This window comes from Mastigoproctus giganteus, chromosome 8 (assembly GCF_048544385.1).
Source record: "Mastigoproctus giganteus isolate SK-2022 chromosome 8, ASM4854438v1, whole genome shotgun sequence".
Taxonomy (NCBI): domain Eukaryota; kingdom Metazoa; phylum Arthropoda; class Arachnida; order Uropygi; family Thelyphonidae; genus Mastigoproctus; species Mastigoproctus giganteus.
Genome location: NC_143582.1, coordinates 150893458 through 150909240, shown reverse-complemented (window position 1 = coordinate 150909240; position 15783 = coordinate 150893458). Strand labels below are relative to the sequence as shown.

Genomic DNA, 15783 nt, shown 5'->3' with positions numbered 1-15783 from the left:
TCATGAAGGTATATCAGGCTTAATGTCTAAGTTTCCAGATGATACTAAGGTTGGCAAGGTTGTTAATGAGAGTATGCTACTGCAACAGGATCTAGAAAAGTTGGGCAGATGTGCTAAGAAATGACAACTGATGTTTGATATTGACAAATGCAAAGTACTGCATATGAGTAGCAGTAACCTCAGAGAAACGTACTAATTGTGTGGTACTACACTTAGGGTAGTATAGAATGAAAAATACCTGGGGGTAATTGTGCAGTCAAATATGAAAGGTTCTGAACAGTGTAGACAGGCTGCCAGAGCAGTCATGGGGACTTGTCAGTGATATACAGGAATTTTTCTAGCAGGGATAGGGAGATGATTATATCTTTTTATAAAGCAATAATCAGGCCACACCTTGAGTACTGTGTACAGGTCTGGAGACCTAATTTTAGGAAGGATGTAGAGTTTCTGTAAGGAATGCAGAGAAGGGTAACAAGATTGGTGAGGGGAACTAAGCAGTGCTCTTACCAAGAAAGGCTTAAGTTCTGCAAATTGCAGCGTCTGGAGACTAGGCACCTGCGAAGTGATCTGATTGAGGTGTACAATGCCTTGAATGGTTTGAACAGGCTCAATGCTGATGGGATTCTTCCTTTTGCTTAGATTACGAACTTGAGGGGGGCATCAACTGAAGTTGAGGAAAGGCAGTGTAGAATGGATGTGTGGAAATTTTCCTTTAGCCAGCGGGTTGTTGATTGCTGGAACAAACTTCCATCTGTCGTTGTGGAAGTTGAGCGCTTAAATAAATTCAAGGAAGAACTGGACAAACTTTTGGAGTGAATGAATGGATGGATGAAATGGAAAGGTTTTTTCTTTTTTTTAGCTGATGCTGTATAAGCTTGCTTTCTTGCATCATATGCCTCTACTAATGCTAATAGATTCTCAAATCCATGGGTGGTACAATTAAAATAGTTTCCGTGTAACAAAAATTTCCATGTAACAAACGGATTTCGAGAGAACTGGATACGCGTCGTTCGCACCTCTGGCCTTAAGGTAATAGAGCTGCGTCTGTAAAAAGCAAGAATTTTAGAGCTGAAGATATTAGCATTCCACAATTCGATGGTGTCCGTAATACATTTACAACCGCATCTCCCATATACTGTACGAAGAAGTCGCGCTGGTCAACTGCTTTCTTGTGTCCATAGTCAGTGGAAAATATTATGGTATATTCCTGATGCAGATAATACACCGTGATCAACCTGTGTTCTACTATAAGCACCCTATTAGAGAATTAGGAGAGAGTGATTTTCTTTATCCTGGAAATTCATCTGTTTCGCAGAAATCACTCATTCACACTTTCAGTAAATTTCATCTGTCTGTTTATCTGGTAGGTACAAATGGGTCCTAGTTTGGATCAGGGTACTAAAAAAAAAAAAAATCACTTTAAAAAAGTTTCCTAAAAAACTGAGGGGGCCTTGCAGAGGCTCTGCAAGACCCCCATCTATTTTGAGGCCCGAGGCTAGCGCCTCATGTGCCTGTTCATAAGTATGGCACTGACGCAGGGGGAATGGCTTTCTCAAAGAGTTTCAGGAATACACAGGCTGATGGCGATGGGCCTGTAGTCCTTGAGTCCCTTTTGGATGCTTACATTTTGATATTGGGCACGTACAGTATATGTTCCAAGTTTCTGGGGGATACGCACTAGTGACGATTTCATTAAAAATATGCACCAGAATGTCAACAGTGTATGTGCTGCCTAGTTCCTTTTGTGTTGTTATGGTTTTAGGAGTATCAGCTACTAAAGCCATATTGCTCCGTGTATACTCTCTGTAAATTGCGTGTGTTCTGTGGTCGATTTGCTGTGTTTTTGTTTCTCCCAGAAACTCGGCTTTTTCGTCCAGCAAAAACCCGGGTTTCCGGCAGAAAAAAATACATTCTGACCTCTCCTGCGACGTGCATAGTTGCAAAATGAAGAGCGGAATCCTATCCGGGCCTATTACTGACTTTATCGGTAGCTTTTCCATGATTCAGTTGGTCTCTCCAGATGGTGAAATTAGTGAATACTAGTTTGATCATGGACCTTACCACTGGAAAGGCGGACTGGTTGTACTGCTCATTGGGCTGCTCGAAGGCCAGTTTTGTACATTCCATGAAGGTTTTTTTCCTTCCATTGTAGACTGTTTTTGACTAAACGCGTATTCTTTTTGAGCGTCGCATCCTGTCAATAATCTGTTTCCTGTGAGCCATTCTTTTTGCCTTAAAAATAAAGCTCTTTTCTTTTTATAGGTGATGAGATCCTCTTGATTATTAGTGCATTTTCATCATCATTAAGCTGCTTGCGAGGAAAAGCAAGATTGATGTTAGCATTGAACCATTGGAAAGTTCTCAATGTGATCCGAACTTCTTTTGATGCCCCAGCCAGCGCTGTTTTTTCGAGTTCGTCAGCCAACCAGTTTCACGAAACAAACGATGTTGTACGACACAGCAACAGACATGACGAATCTACTGAACCGAGGATCATCGACCAGGGATGCGTATCGAGAAGCAAGATCCCTACCCCATTTTCCCCCCACTGGAAGGCAACCAAAGAATTCCAACAACAGTAGCAAACAAGCAATTATCAAAGACACCGCAGTAAACAGACGCTCGCAGAGAAATATGACATCTTTGTCGCCTTTCCCAGGACCAAGATTTTTGTCTCTCGGTTTGGACCCTCAACAAGCCCCGAATCCATAAAGAGAATGTTTCTTGTGGAACACAATATCCCCATCGAAGTAAAACAGCTTAAAACTAGGCAAGCAGGCTACGCCTCATTCCTAGTAAGGTGGTCACCCTCTGCCTACGAAAAAGTTCTGGATCCCGACTTCTGGCCCTTAGGCATGCTTATCAGACCTTTCTCTGAAGAAAAAAGGCCATCCCCCCCCAGCATTCCCTACTAACTCGTCCTCTACAATAGCAATCACCTATTCCAAAAAACCTCCATCCATGCCCCACATTCAGGGTCTTCTCCCAAAATGTGCGAAGTATTGTAAACAAATTGGCCCCTCTGCAATCTCTCCTCCTGCTCGACGAATATGATTTCATCTGTATCCAGGAAACTTGGCTTAACCATGGAAGACAACTTACCCACTTGGCCACTCCCACCGATACGGAAATATTTGCAACGGCGGAGACCACAGAAGTGGAGGTGGCGTCTCCATCATATACAAAGACATCCACCACCTTGTGTGTGCACAACTCAGCTACTCCCCTGCATTTGAAGCCATTTCTCCAATTTTTAAAGTCAAAGAAGTGAGGACTCAGGTTGTAGCTGTATATTTACCTCCTGACCATACTCCTGACACAAGGGATGAGCTAACTGCCTGGATTATAACCCATTTCAAGCCTCACATGCTCACCTTTGTTTTAGGAGATTTCAACATGCCCTCCCCAAGATATGAAGCACGTCTTACGCTCCTTATCATCTCTTGGGCTTAGACTAATCCATATGCAACCTGCAAGACGACATTAAAACCTCGACCTCTTATTCCATAACCTCGACCATCTCACTCTCACAACGACAGTTTTTAAGTTTGCATCAGATCACCTCCCAATTGCCTTTGATTGTGAAAGCCTATGCTTTCCCCGACAACTTGAACAATATGACCATAAAAAATCCCAACTCAAGATCTTCTCATTAAAATATATGCAACCTCAAATCATCCTACAAAGACTAAAAGCTACAGACTAGAAAAAAATTGCTGCTAGCCATCCTGATCAAACGCTTACCAATTTAGCTAACTTGTTAAAAGACATCGCCGAGAAGGGACTTCCAAATCCGTCCGCCTGTCTTCCAGGACCAAGAACTAGTTTACCAGCGACGCAAAACTCGCCTTCATCACGAAACAGAAACTACACAGGAAATGGCAAAGGACACGGGATCTAGCCGACTACCAGCTCTATAAAAAAAAAAAAAAACATCGGGCACGCTTCCTACGCATTCGGAGGAAGACACAGACCGATTGGATTGCACACAGAATGAAACTTGGGAAAAGAATCTACACCAACAAGAACCAACAGTCCCCCCATGACCACTGACATCTTCCTCGCGTGGCTAACTCGCTCGAAACTAAGCCCCTACCTGCCCCAAACCCCTTTATTCTGGTTAATCCACCAGCTAACCAGACATCACTGGAAAAAATAGCCATCACAAAGGAACGCCTTATTGAGGACATCAACAGTCTTCCCAACAAGTCTACCACTGGCCCGGATGGATTCCCTGTTTTCATGATTAAACTATGCAGTGTATATATATCATAGACCTCTTGCTTGACGCATTCAACTCCATCCTCAAAACAGGAGTTTACCCTGGCATCTGGAACACATTGTTTCTTCCGTTCCAAAATCGCCTAATGGCTACAGATCAATTTCCGTAGGATACACCTTCCTCAAAATTTTGAAAAAAGCCATACTCCCTGCTCTCACCCATCACATGTTCGGCCACAAACCTCCATAGTGTACTACCTGGACGATCCACGATCACCAAACTCATGGACACGCTTCAGAATTGAAGGTACCTTAAGCAACAAAGAGCGACTGGATATTGTGCTCCTCAACATTAAGGCGGCCTTTCACAATCTGTCCACCCATGCATTACGTACTATACTATGCAACTATTTCAAAATCTCTGGCCATATCCTAGTTCTCCTTTGGAAACTCCTTCAGTCCAGGACCCTGTGAATCAGAAATCACACCATAATCACCGCATTCTCTGCTCCAGAGGGCTCTCCCAAGGGGGCGTTCTCTCTGCCGCCCTCTTCGTCGCGTCTTTAGAACCCTTCCTAGCAAACGATACTAATTTTACCACTTACGCAGAGGATATTAAGTTAATCATCACAAAATGCCTCCAGTCTATTACTTTGAGCTCCAACCGACAGCTACATCAACTGAAAAATTACCTTAATGCGATTGGGCTCTCCATTAACAAAGAGAAAACTTCAGAACTCTCTATCACCAAGAAGAAAAATACCAATGATGCGAAGATCATTATAGCGAACTCCCCAATTTAAAAAAATCATCCACCATAAGGATTTGGGTGTCACCTGGGACAAAGACCTCACTTTAATATCACTGGAATGAAAACATATTCTGCTTTATGGGCAGTAAAACAGGAGATCTCCAACTTCCATAACCCGGACCTTATCATCAAATACATTCTTCGATGCATAATCCCAATTCCTTTATATGCCTCGACTATATAGTCCTCAGCACCCTCATCATACCAAGCCAGGTTCCTTTCCCTGGAATACTGGTTTTTGAAATGGCTAAATAGGGTTGCAGGGCTAACACCTACAATCTCAAAATCTGTTCTGGTCATCAATCTTAATACGCTTCCTTGGAGGTACCACATCACCTCTAGGAACCTTCTTACCGTCTCTCATCCGGAAAACTGAACTCACCTGATGTATGGAATATCATCGTCAGACAGAAGATACTAGATCAACACATCCCCATACAGATCGAAGCTGCTTAGCATGTCCTCCCTGGACAACATGTTTCCACATAACTCCTTCCAAATATTGAATACATTAGCCATAGACGTTGAGAAGCTCTGCAAGGACAGAACCTACAGATCTTCCATTCTTGCAGACATGTATGCCCTCGTCATGCTCTAGGTGGACTCTCTGAGATGCCACGCTATCCACGCTCTGATGTATCTGTATGTACTTTTATTTGTTGTATCTTTATGTTGATGTATCTTCACCTGAGGATGTTTAAGGCCGTGTATTGTACCTGCGCTCTGTACTCAATGCATTTGTCTGTCATTTGTATTTAATCTCTGTATGTAACTTGTGTCCTATAGCTGTAAAGGGACATTTCTTCGGAAATAAATTGATAATAATAATAATAAATCTTCCTCTGGAGGGAGGGTGTAGAGATGCTCCCAGTTAAACTGTGTTAGGCGTTTAAGAATTATTTCAAGTTTCAGATACTTAAATGAAAAGATTTTTTTAATGTTCTCTTTGGCGTTAAAATTTAAGGGAGTGGTAAGCTGAATCAATCGCTCGCTGGCGATCGGGATGTGGAACTTAAAGAAGGGTGAAATTATGTGCATGGGATCCAAATTGTGATAGAGTAGATCCAAGATATTATCGCCTCTAGTTGGTGTATCTACCACTTGTCTGAGCCCTACCGTAGCAAGGATAGAATCAGGGTCCCTTTTAACATCTTGCTGTAGTGGCATGTTAAAATGTCCTGTGACAACAGTAGAGATTCTAGAATCAAGATTACCGATAAATCACGTGTGGAGTTCCGACTTCATGTCTTCAGTGTGGTGGGAAGATAGGTTGACTACAAAGACTTGCAATTTGTCTCCTTGGCAAGGTTTCACACAGGGTCTCAAAGTTATGTTTGGCTGTGCTTGGTTTCTCGATCAAAATGTCATCTTTATAGAGTGTGGAAACCCCCCACCTCTCCTGGAGCCTCTCGAGTTTACTTGTACATTGTTATTTAAAAATATCAAAAACAGGAATGGTCCCAGCACCGATCCCTGAGATACTCCAGTTCTAAACCTGGTCTATTCTGAAGCGAGTAATTTTTAATTACAACTATTTGCTTCCTGTCGTATAGCCATTTCGTAATTCATCTTTCTCCTCCCTATTCCTAATAATTTGCTGCCTATTAGAAACCTCTCGTGCGCGAGACAGTCAGATTCTTTCCCAAAATTGAAATATTGATAAATATCGAACATTTTTCAGAAAATGCTGTAGAGTGGTTTGTTTTCACCAATAAACGTTGACCTTCATGATTGACTAAATACTACATAAAATATTTGTTGACCTCCCCCCTTCCCCGACATCTTAAGGTACTTTTACCATGTTTCTGTTTAGAAAAGTTGATGCCTAAATTGGCCATGCTTAATATTAGCATTAGCAGAGGCATTTGATGCAAGAAAGCAAGCTTATTCAGCATTAGCCAAAAAAAAAAAAAAAAAAAAAAAAACACTCAAAATTGCATTGTCCACCAACATCAATTGGATGCACTTCCTTAGATTTTGTGTTTCTTAACTAACAGCATAACTTCTCCTCCCTTCCTGTCCTGCCTATCCTTTCTGTACACTTGTACTCTCTAAATTCCAATTCTGCACTGCTTACATATGTGTGACACCATGTCTCTGATATCCCAACAATATCTGCCTTTGATGTCTTGACTAACACTTCAAGCTCATCAAATTAATTAACTATACTCCTAGCATTGGTGTACATGCAAGTATACATGTACCTGTTCCTACTCTTAGTTACCCTAACACAGCTCGTGTATTTTCTTGTTCCACTATGACTCCCAGCAATCTGGGAAGTCTGCATTACCTTGCTTTCCCGGCTGTTGCTCATTCTAATAGAAGCAGTGCAAAAATCACTTTTGCCTCTGCCTGCGGCCACTGTTAACCTTTTAGTCTGTTTATCCCCCCAAGCTAGTTTTCCGACCCACCTAACACTGCCTCGATAGCATCAGAAATATTCTTGCACTCTTTCTATTTAAGTTTATCCCATCCCTGTAGAAGCAGTCTCTCCTGCAACAAGCACAGGCCAGGCTGAAAAAAATTCTACCCCTTGAGCCATGCACAATCTCTCCAGGGCCGAATTGATCGACTAGGCTCCAATCATATACTCCCTCCTATCGTGTCTGGGCAGAATTGCAGACACTTTCACATTCAACCCTAACTCCCGACTTTTTTCAACATTGACTTGTACTTGTTGAGTAAAAATGCGCATATCTCTCTCTTAATGTCATTAGTTCCAATGTGTACAACAGTATCACCTTTTGTGCCCTTAAAAGATATCTGCTCTACAACGTCATCAACCTTTGTCCCCTACAGACATACACTGGTCCTGTTCCACCTATCCTTCTTGCATAGTATATTCCCTGTCTCCCTGACAATAGTCACCAACAATAACTAGTTCCTTTGGGACCAGCGGATTCTGCCTGATGCACAGGAGTGAGCTCTGCCGTTGAGCTGGGCAGCTGAGAGCTTGATGGGCCCCTCATTAATTTCTTCGAGGACTTTACCCTAAACCTCAAGCTCTCAGACGCCCACTAGAACGCTCAGTTGGCGCCTAATTTCTAGACACCTAGCACACACAAAGGCATCCTTCTTGGCTAGATCATGTCCTGTTTTAGAAAGGTCGGGAAACATTTCACATTTCGCACATTTTTTGAGACCATGATGCGTTAGAGAATAGTCCCCTTCGTTTCTCCCCAGAGTCACAGCAATCTCGCTTGCCTGTGATCTTTGCTTTGCAGCTCTAGTCTCAGTCATGATTTCCGTTTAAATACAATTTAATTAAGAAGGAAATTTAATAATATTTTGAATAATTGATAATACTATAATAAGCTAACAGATTCCTAATACAGCGCTTCGTATTACGCTATTTCTTATCGACTGCAATATGGCGGCTAGTTCAACAATATTGGCGCGAATACCGGAAGTAGTAACTTCCAAAAATCGCTGGTTAAATTCAAAATAAGAAGCTAAGGAGCACAACTAAACCTATTTAATATCCTGTAAAACACAGTGTACTATGTAATTAATGGGTTCTCCTGAAATCATTATTAAATGGTAACTCTAAACACAAAAGGATGAAACATAGCGGTTCTTATGTATTTTGGAACAGTTGAGAGAGAGTTGAGTTGGGAAGCTAGAGAATATTTTAATATTGGATGCGAATTTCAGTTTGAGGCGAAGGTTGATGTAACAACTACGTTACTTTCCTGAGCTATCGTCTCATCTCATGACGCAGCGCTGCTTCCTTGTTTGAAGAGAGCCCCAAGATGGCACTGTCCCACTCCACAAGCACGTATTGTCGCGTCACTGGGTAGTTTTAGGTGCTCGAAATCGTTAGTCCCAGAGGGCATTTGTTGGAATATCTGGGGGGCTCATGTGGCAGGGGTTTTCACCTCCATCCAACCAGCATGATTTTGGAAACTTTCTTGGGAAACAGTGGTCCCAGTTCTAAACTTGGGCCATTCTATGCTGTCTCATATAACCAACATTTAGTTGGTGTTTCTGTTTTTGGGCACGACCGTTACTTTTTTGTTTTTTGTTGTTGTTGCACGGAAGCATATAATGGGACTAAAAATAATTATTTACTGATAAATTATAGTGCACTACATGTTACTTGGGATTTATTAATTTAGAGAAATAATTTATATGTACACAAGGGAATAATCTTTGCGATTTCTTTCTTGGAATTTCAAGGCTTAACAAAACACAATTTAGGCTAAATGCACTTAGTGTACACGCATTTAATCGAAAAATAATTACAAGTATTACTTGTATAAAAGCATAAGGATTACGTCGGGTCACAGTGTTGCTTAAATCAATTGGTTCACTCTATAACGAAAGCGCTTACCTTGTTTCCAAAGTTACTGGTTTTCTGCCTTGAGAACATTTTGACTTTAACAAAAAATCGATGGGTTCGTAAACCGCATGCTGCTATGTGCGAAAAATAAAAATTCTCCAGTAATAGGCAGGCGAATTGTAATATGTCTGCTACAAAACTTTGTGGGAAATTTTTTTTTTTTTTTTTTTTAAATAAGACTCGCAATCATTGAGTAATTTATTGTGCAGATAATTAAAAGAACACGTGTCGGTACATCCAGCTGTACATTTCTCCCCATATGAATGATAATTGCCGTGAGCCACATAATGGAAACATTTAACCTGCTGTACGACAGGGCCTCCGTAGCCGAGTGGTCAGGAGCAGGAGTGCATACCACACGCTCCTTGAGTAGACCGGGGTTCAAGCCCCTGACTGCTGAATACGGTCGATCTGCCAACCCGCACTGGACCAGCGTGGCAGATTATGGTCCATTTCCCTCAGCATGAATTGTTGAGGAGGCTTCCATCGTGCAGTGGGTTGATAATGGCTACACTTTTTTTTTTTTTTTTTTTTTTTTTTTAACGACAGGGCCCAGACAATTTGCATCTACATTTTTTTTTTTTTTTTTTTTTTTCTTTTCACAATTGTTACGTTTCCAGTAGCGATTTCTGTGTTGAAACTAGACCATATCTGCTGGGTGAAGCTGCATTTGTGCTTTATTTCGTTAACGGTGCGAATTTTTCTGAAAATGCCAAGAAACACTGCAGGAAAATTGATTTATGCATGAGTGACCTTCTGTATTATTGCGATACCAACTAACATACCCGAGTAGTTAGGTGAGAAATAAGATAATGTAATTTATAAATAAAAAATTTCTTCTCTTTTCCCAAGTGCTGTTTGGCTTTCATTTACAGAGTGTACTCAGATTAGCATCAACTCTTCAAAGTTAAATGTATTCTCATTTTTGTAATCTCATTCAGTACAATTTTTTTTCTTAAGTTCTTTAGTTGTGAAGGGAAGTTCATTACCTAAAGCTGGTAAAAATAAATATTCGTTTATTTTCTCAAAATAAATATACCGAAATAATCCGTTTCGGATTTGCTCTGAAATTTACGTAGGCATTTAAATTTTGCAATGCTTTCAGAGAGAAATGATACGATAACATTATTTGACATTAATATACATAAAGTAATGTTATTGACATAACATTATGTATATTATAGAACTTGTTGGAAGTAGTGGCCATTATGTTCTTCACATAAATGTCCACAACGAATCATGTCAGGGAGCACTCGCTTTAATGCTCCTGTCGATATGGCGTCTACTGCTCAATTTCAATCTAATTCTTCCAGTAAGTGGTTGTGATTTGAACACTCAGTATGTACACAGTTGGTGTTTCATATCGAATTTCTAATGTAACTCTACAAAATGAATATTCTTAATGATTTGAAAAGAGGAGGAAACATTACTCCAATAGGTTTCGTGAGTACTTTATGATGTAAGTTTAAATATTTCTATTCACATTTAATTCGGAATTAACAAGGAATGTATACGCATTCCTTGTGCCAGTCTGGTTCAGCACAAGGAATGCTTATACATTCCTTGTGCTGAACTTTGTCTCTCAATATACTTTTATATCTCAAGAATCTTCACAGAAAAAAAAAATCCTTTCAGGACAGTATACGAATACTACCATTTGCTTTACAACAGTATTTCTCCACTTCTTTCAGTCACTCATCACATCTCTTTCAGAAGCATATACAACATTTTCGTACAATGAACCTCTAACTTCTGAAATTTATAATTGGAGTGTGACATTCAGAGCTTTATTTTAAAGTAACGCAGATGCTAAGCCCATCAAGGTCAGTGAGACGAGCTGCACGTGAACTTATGATTCCAAAATCAAATCTTTCTGTATAAAGTTTCATTAAAAATTTTAAAACTGCATGATATGATACAAATTGCAGCTTTGTCTATGTTTGGAGCTAGCAGATCGTCCACACTAAGAACATCGTCGTATCAGGTCAAGTTAATAAGCACAACGCTTGTATTTGGAGTTCAGAAAATCCCTGAGCAGTAAGGAGGCATGTTAGGAACAGTCCAAAGGTGAATATGTAGTGCGGTCAGAATTGTACGAGGTTACTGGACCCATTTTCTTTACTGAGAAGTCAGTCTACAATAGTGCAATTAGGATCTGTTAGACGTAGTCAGTAGCGAATTCAGAAAAAAATGGCAGGGGGGGGCACCATTTTGTGCCTTGTTTGTGCACAGAACAAGGCACGAAATGGTGCACAGAACAAAATAAATACGACACTCAAATGTAATGTGACTGGCGGACACAGGTAAATTCTGAATTACTTTGAAGTACACATTACGCACGACCAAACTGCGTGGCGCCTCAATCTAGAATGGCCATCACATGAGCATTAGTGTTGCCAATTGTAGTCAGTTGAAAATAGCTGAGCCACAATGCAAAAATAGATAAAATCCTATCTTAACAATGAAAAAAAAAAAAAAAAAAAGTTTTGTAGCTAAAGGGAATTTAAACGATTGGTGTATATTCTCCGAAAAGCGACAGGGGGGAATTCCCCGATGCCCCCTACCTTGAATCCTCCTATGCACGTAGTCAAGCGCAAGGGTTATAGCACACGAGTTTGAGTGGACCATGGTTCAAGCTCGTGTGACTGCTAAACATAGAAAACGATTGTATTCATTTTTGAAATGACTAATTGTAAACTCCTCTGAATAAATAGTCGTACCGAAGTATAAACAGAACATTTTTTTTTTCTGAACTTTTTGATTACTCAGATTGACGATCGAGAGCCAACTGTACTGTTTTAGAAAGCTGGAGCTCATCAATACTGGGCCATTTATGACGAAAATTTCTGCTGGTGAGGATGGGATGGCCCATTTCCTGGTCACCACGTGCAGATAAATAACTTGATATTACTCAACTTCTTGTCATTAACATAACCTCTACTTCTTTGTGGGGTTATGTTAATGACATGCGCCTCCGTAGCCAGGTGGGAAGGAGCAGCAGTGCGTAGCACACGCTTCTTGATTAGACCGGGGTTCGAGCCCGTCACCACCAAATACGGAGGATGCGGAAAGGTCAAGGAATGACCACCGCATATCCCGGAGCAATATAGCCTTAGTTGCTAATGCTCCTAAAAACCAAAATAACATAACAAATAACGTTAATGACATTTCGCACTTTTGTACCAGACTTACCCAATTTGAGCAGACGATCTCGGATACTATTACATGTGTTACTCAAAGGTAGGCTTGGATGTCTGGAGAGTGAGTTGGAATTCCCTTTGGACACACATGTGGTTGCTTATTGGGCTAATTATGAAACTTGATAACACTTTCCATTCAATTATGACGTTTACATATGTCTATATTTATTTGTTTTTGAATTAAAGTTGAAAATCAGGCCTTCTCTATTATTAAAGTCAGTTTATTCACATGAAGCGAAGGACACCTCTCGAAAGCCTCAAGACGTATAACAGATAAATAAGTTTTTATTTGATCGTCCATACGCTGTTTCATTACTACCGTTCATTTGTCCCTCCGCTAGCAACATCTGCACGTCCGACTAACGTTGATGAGGAGGAAGAGGAATATGCTGTCCTACAGTAGGCCCTTGATCCTGGTAATTTTATACAAGCTACTGCGGAGGCTTTTCACTCAAATCCGCGTGAAAGCTCACAAGAAGTCTCTCTCTCTGAAACGGGGCTCGAACCCAGACTTCAAAAGGATGCCAAGTGAAACAGGTACCTACTGTATTGACACGGAGCTTCAGCTAACAATATCATTTATGAAATACCTCACTTATTAAAAAAAATTAATGCATGGATAGTTAACTTTTAAATTAATCTTGTAAAATAACGAAGTATTAATAATTTATTACTTAATGTAATATCTGAATTAATACAATCATCAATAGACAGGCCTACTTGTATTTATTTATTTTTTTATCTCTATTGTTTCTCCTCTACTAATTGAAAAGAGCGTCACTATTGTGTTCGTAGGTGAATGTAAAAACAAGGAGTGTTTACATTTAAGGTATCGTTTTACTACTCAGGAGATTCTTCTTGCAGCGGTTGGATAAAGGAGAGAAAAAAAAAAAAAAAACTGTTGAGAAAATACAGTTCTTCACAAAACCGCAGGAATTGCGTGTATCCAAAATGTCTGGTTATACACACACGTTTTGGGTGTGCATTATTCCTTTTACAAAAGAGAAAATAGGAAACAGGATCTTGCCGTTACGAAGATAATATCGTAGCAAGAATTCGTAACATCACGTGATAGAAGAAGAGACGGATGATTTTGGTTCAAAACGGGGCTAAGATTTAGACACTGTTGTGAAGGGATAAACATTAGATGGATGGAATCCAAGCTAGGGAATTTACAATGCAAGAGCAGATTGGTTCACCCGCTATCTGTTACTAAGCGAGCTAGACAGACACACACATCCGTTCATCAAGAAAATGACTGTCTGCAAAACTGCATTGCTTGGTTTCTCAGTCAATATTTGTATAACCGAAATCTCTGACCTTTATAAAAGCTCTGACTGCTACCGCAGATTTAGTTAGATGTGCGTCTTACCCGTAACCTTTTTCACATGTTTTTCACGGCGTAGTTCACCAACTACGCAGTGGTATGCTTGTAATTTTGTACTTATATAAATTGCAATAATTGTAATCATCTATGGATTGTCATAAGGTTGAGTGCACGAAATTGCAGTAGTTACCAACTCTTCATAAACTGTTAATTCGGTAGTGAGTTATTCCGTTTGAAAGCAGAATTCTCACTCCCTGCCGAAGGATTAAATAATAAAACCACAGGATTAAGGACCCAAAGGAAGGTCCGGTCACCTTTCACCTGCCTGTGCCGATGTGTAGCCGCGTGTTAAGAGCTAGGTCGTTCTTATTTACAGCATATTAACATATCAGTGTGCATTTTGCTTGTACAAATGCATGTTCGTTCAAAGCCGGTTTGCATGTTATAGGGCTGAACAACGGAAAAACTCAGGGGAAAAAACCTCGCACCTCTGCTTGGAACCAGCTAACTGAAACCCAAATGAAAAGTTCATTTTAAATACAGTCTAAGACGAGACTCAACCCAGACCTTTTCATTTAGGATGTTAAGCTACTTATACTGAACCTGAAGTTCAACATTAATTACTTTTAGAGGATTTGTGACACTGCTGAATATTGAAGTCTGGTGTGTGCGATTGATTCCATGCTTAAGTACATAGTAATTTAGATGTGATATGCACGTTAAATGAAAGGTCTGTTTATCTCTATCATTTTGGCCTATTTTCCGAAATCAAAAAGTTGGCTTGTGAGATCGCCATGTACTTATGTTCTTATATGTTCGTCCATTCCTAATATTTGTATTTACAGGCTGATTCAACCTAATGTATAGTGCAGATAACAGGACCCTCTGATGGGTTTATTTTATTTTGAACTGCCATCATGAAAGGAGATCGCCGCAATAAATACTACCTGTTTGAATGCTTGCGTTTACAGGTCCATACCAACTTTACACTATTTATGAGGGAGTACTAGAGTATTCTGATGGAAGTATTATTTTGATCTGCCATTTAGAACTCCCCTGTTTACAATCTGAGGGAGACCGAATGTACGTGGTGTGACTGAAAGATGTTCAGGAATGATTTTATAATTAAGCTAAAATTGAAACTATCAATTATTTAGTATAGTCTTATTCAAAGTTCTCTGGAAGGTTTACATGAGCTATTCTCTTCAACCACGATTGGGAGCAGTTCTGGAACTCCTTTACTTACATCGAACTAAATACTTTCAGCAAGATTATATTTGGGAATAGAAAGAAGGCAGATAGAGCCAAGTTTGGGGGGGGGGGTATTCCCTCTGTCTGCCGATAATTTGTAGCGATGCAACATAATTGTCCATCCACAATTAATGCCTCTCCACAACATTTGTTTCCTCAGACGCTTCATAACTTTTAAGGAAAAAATTCTGAGCGGACAGTACTTTTTTTTTTTTTTATCAAAGAAAATGATGAACATAATTTCGTAGACTATTTCATCCTTGCATTTTTCCGTTTTGCGCGGTGTTTCCTGTTTACTCTGCCTTTTCGTCTCAAGATCAGAAATTTTGGTTGTGTTTCAATCTTCTCCAAAGGTTGCTCTGAACCCTTAGTTGCCGACCAGAATCAAATATTTTGGTACCATTTCCACACAGAATTTCTAGATGGATAGTTAAAATTTAAACACTTCAGTTGGCTTATCGTTCTGATAGCCGTTCTTGGATCGATACCAACAAGCTCTCGCACTTTTTCAACATTTTCATCAGTTTTCGCTGTCGTCGCTCGCTCGTCTTGGACTTTCCCTTTTGCTCCAGAAAAATCGTTTTGTTGCTATTCGAAAACTTGCCGGCCGACATTGCAGCCTCCCCATAAA

The 15783-nt window shown here is 40.1% G+C and overlaps 1 protein-coding gene across 1 annotated transcript in view; it reads left to right on the top strand.

The window, feature by feature from the left end:
- LOC150081916 (beta-1,4-glucuronyltransferase 1-like) overlaps positions 1–15783 on the top strand; it is a 344451-nt gene that overhangs the window by 101235 nt on the left and 227433 nt on the right. The gene's annotated exons all lie outside the window — the stretch shown is intronic.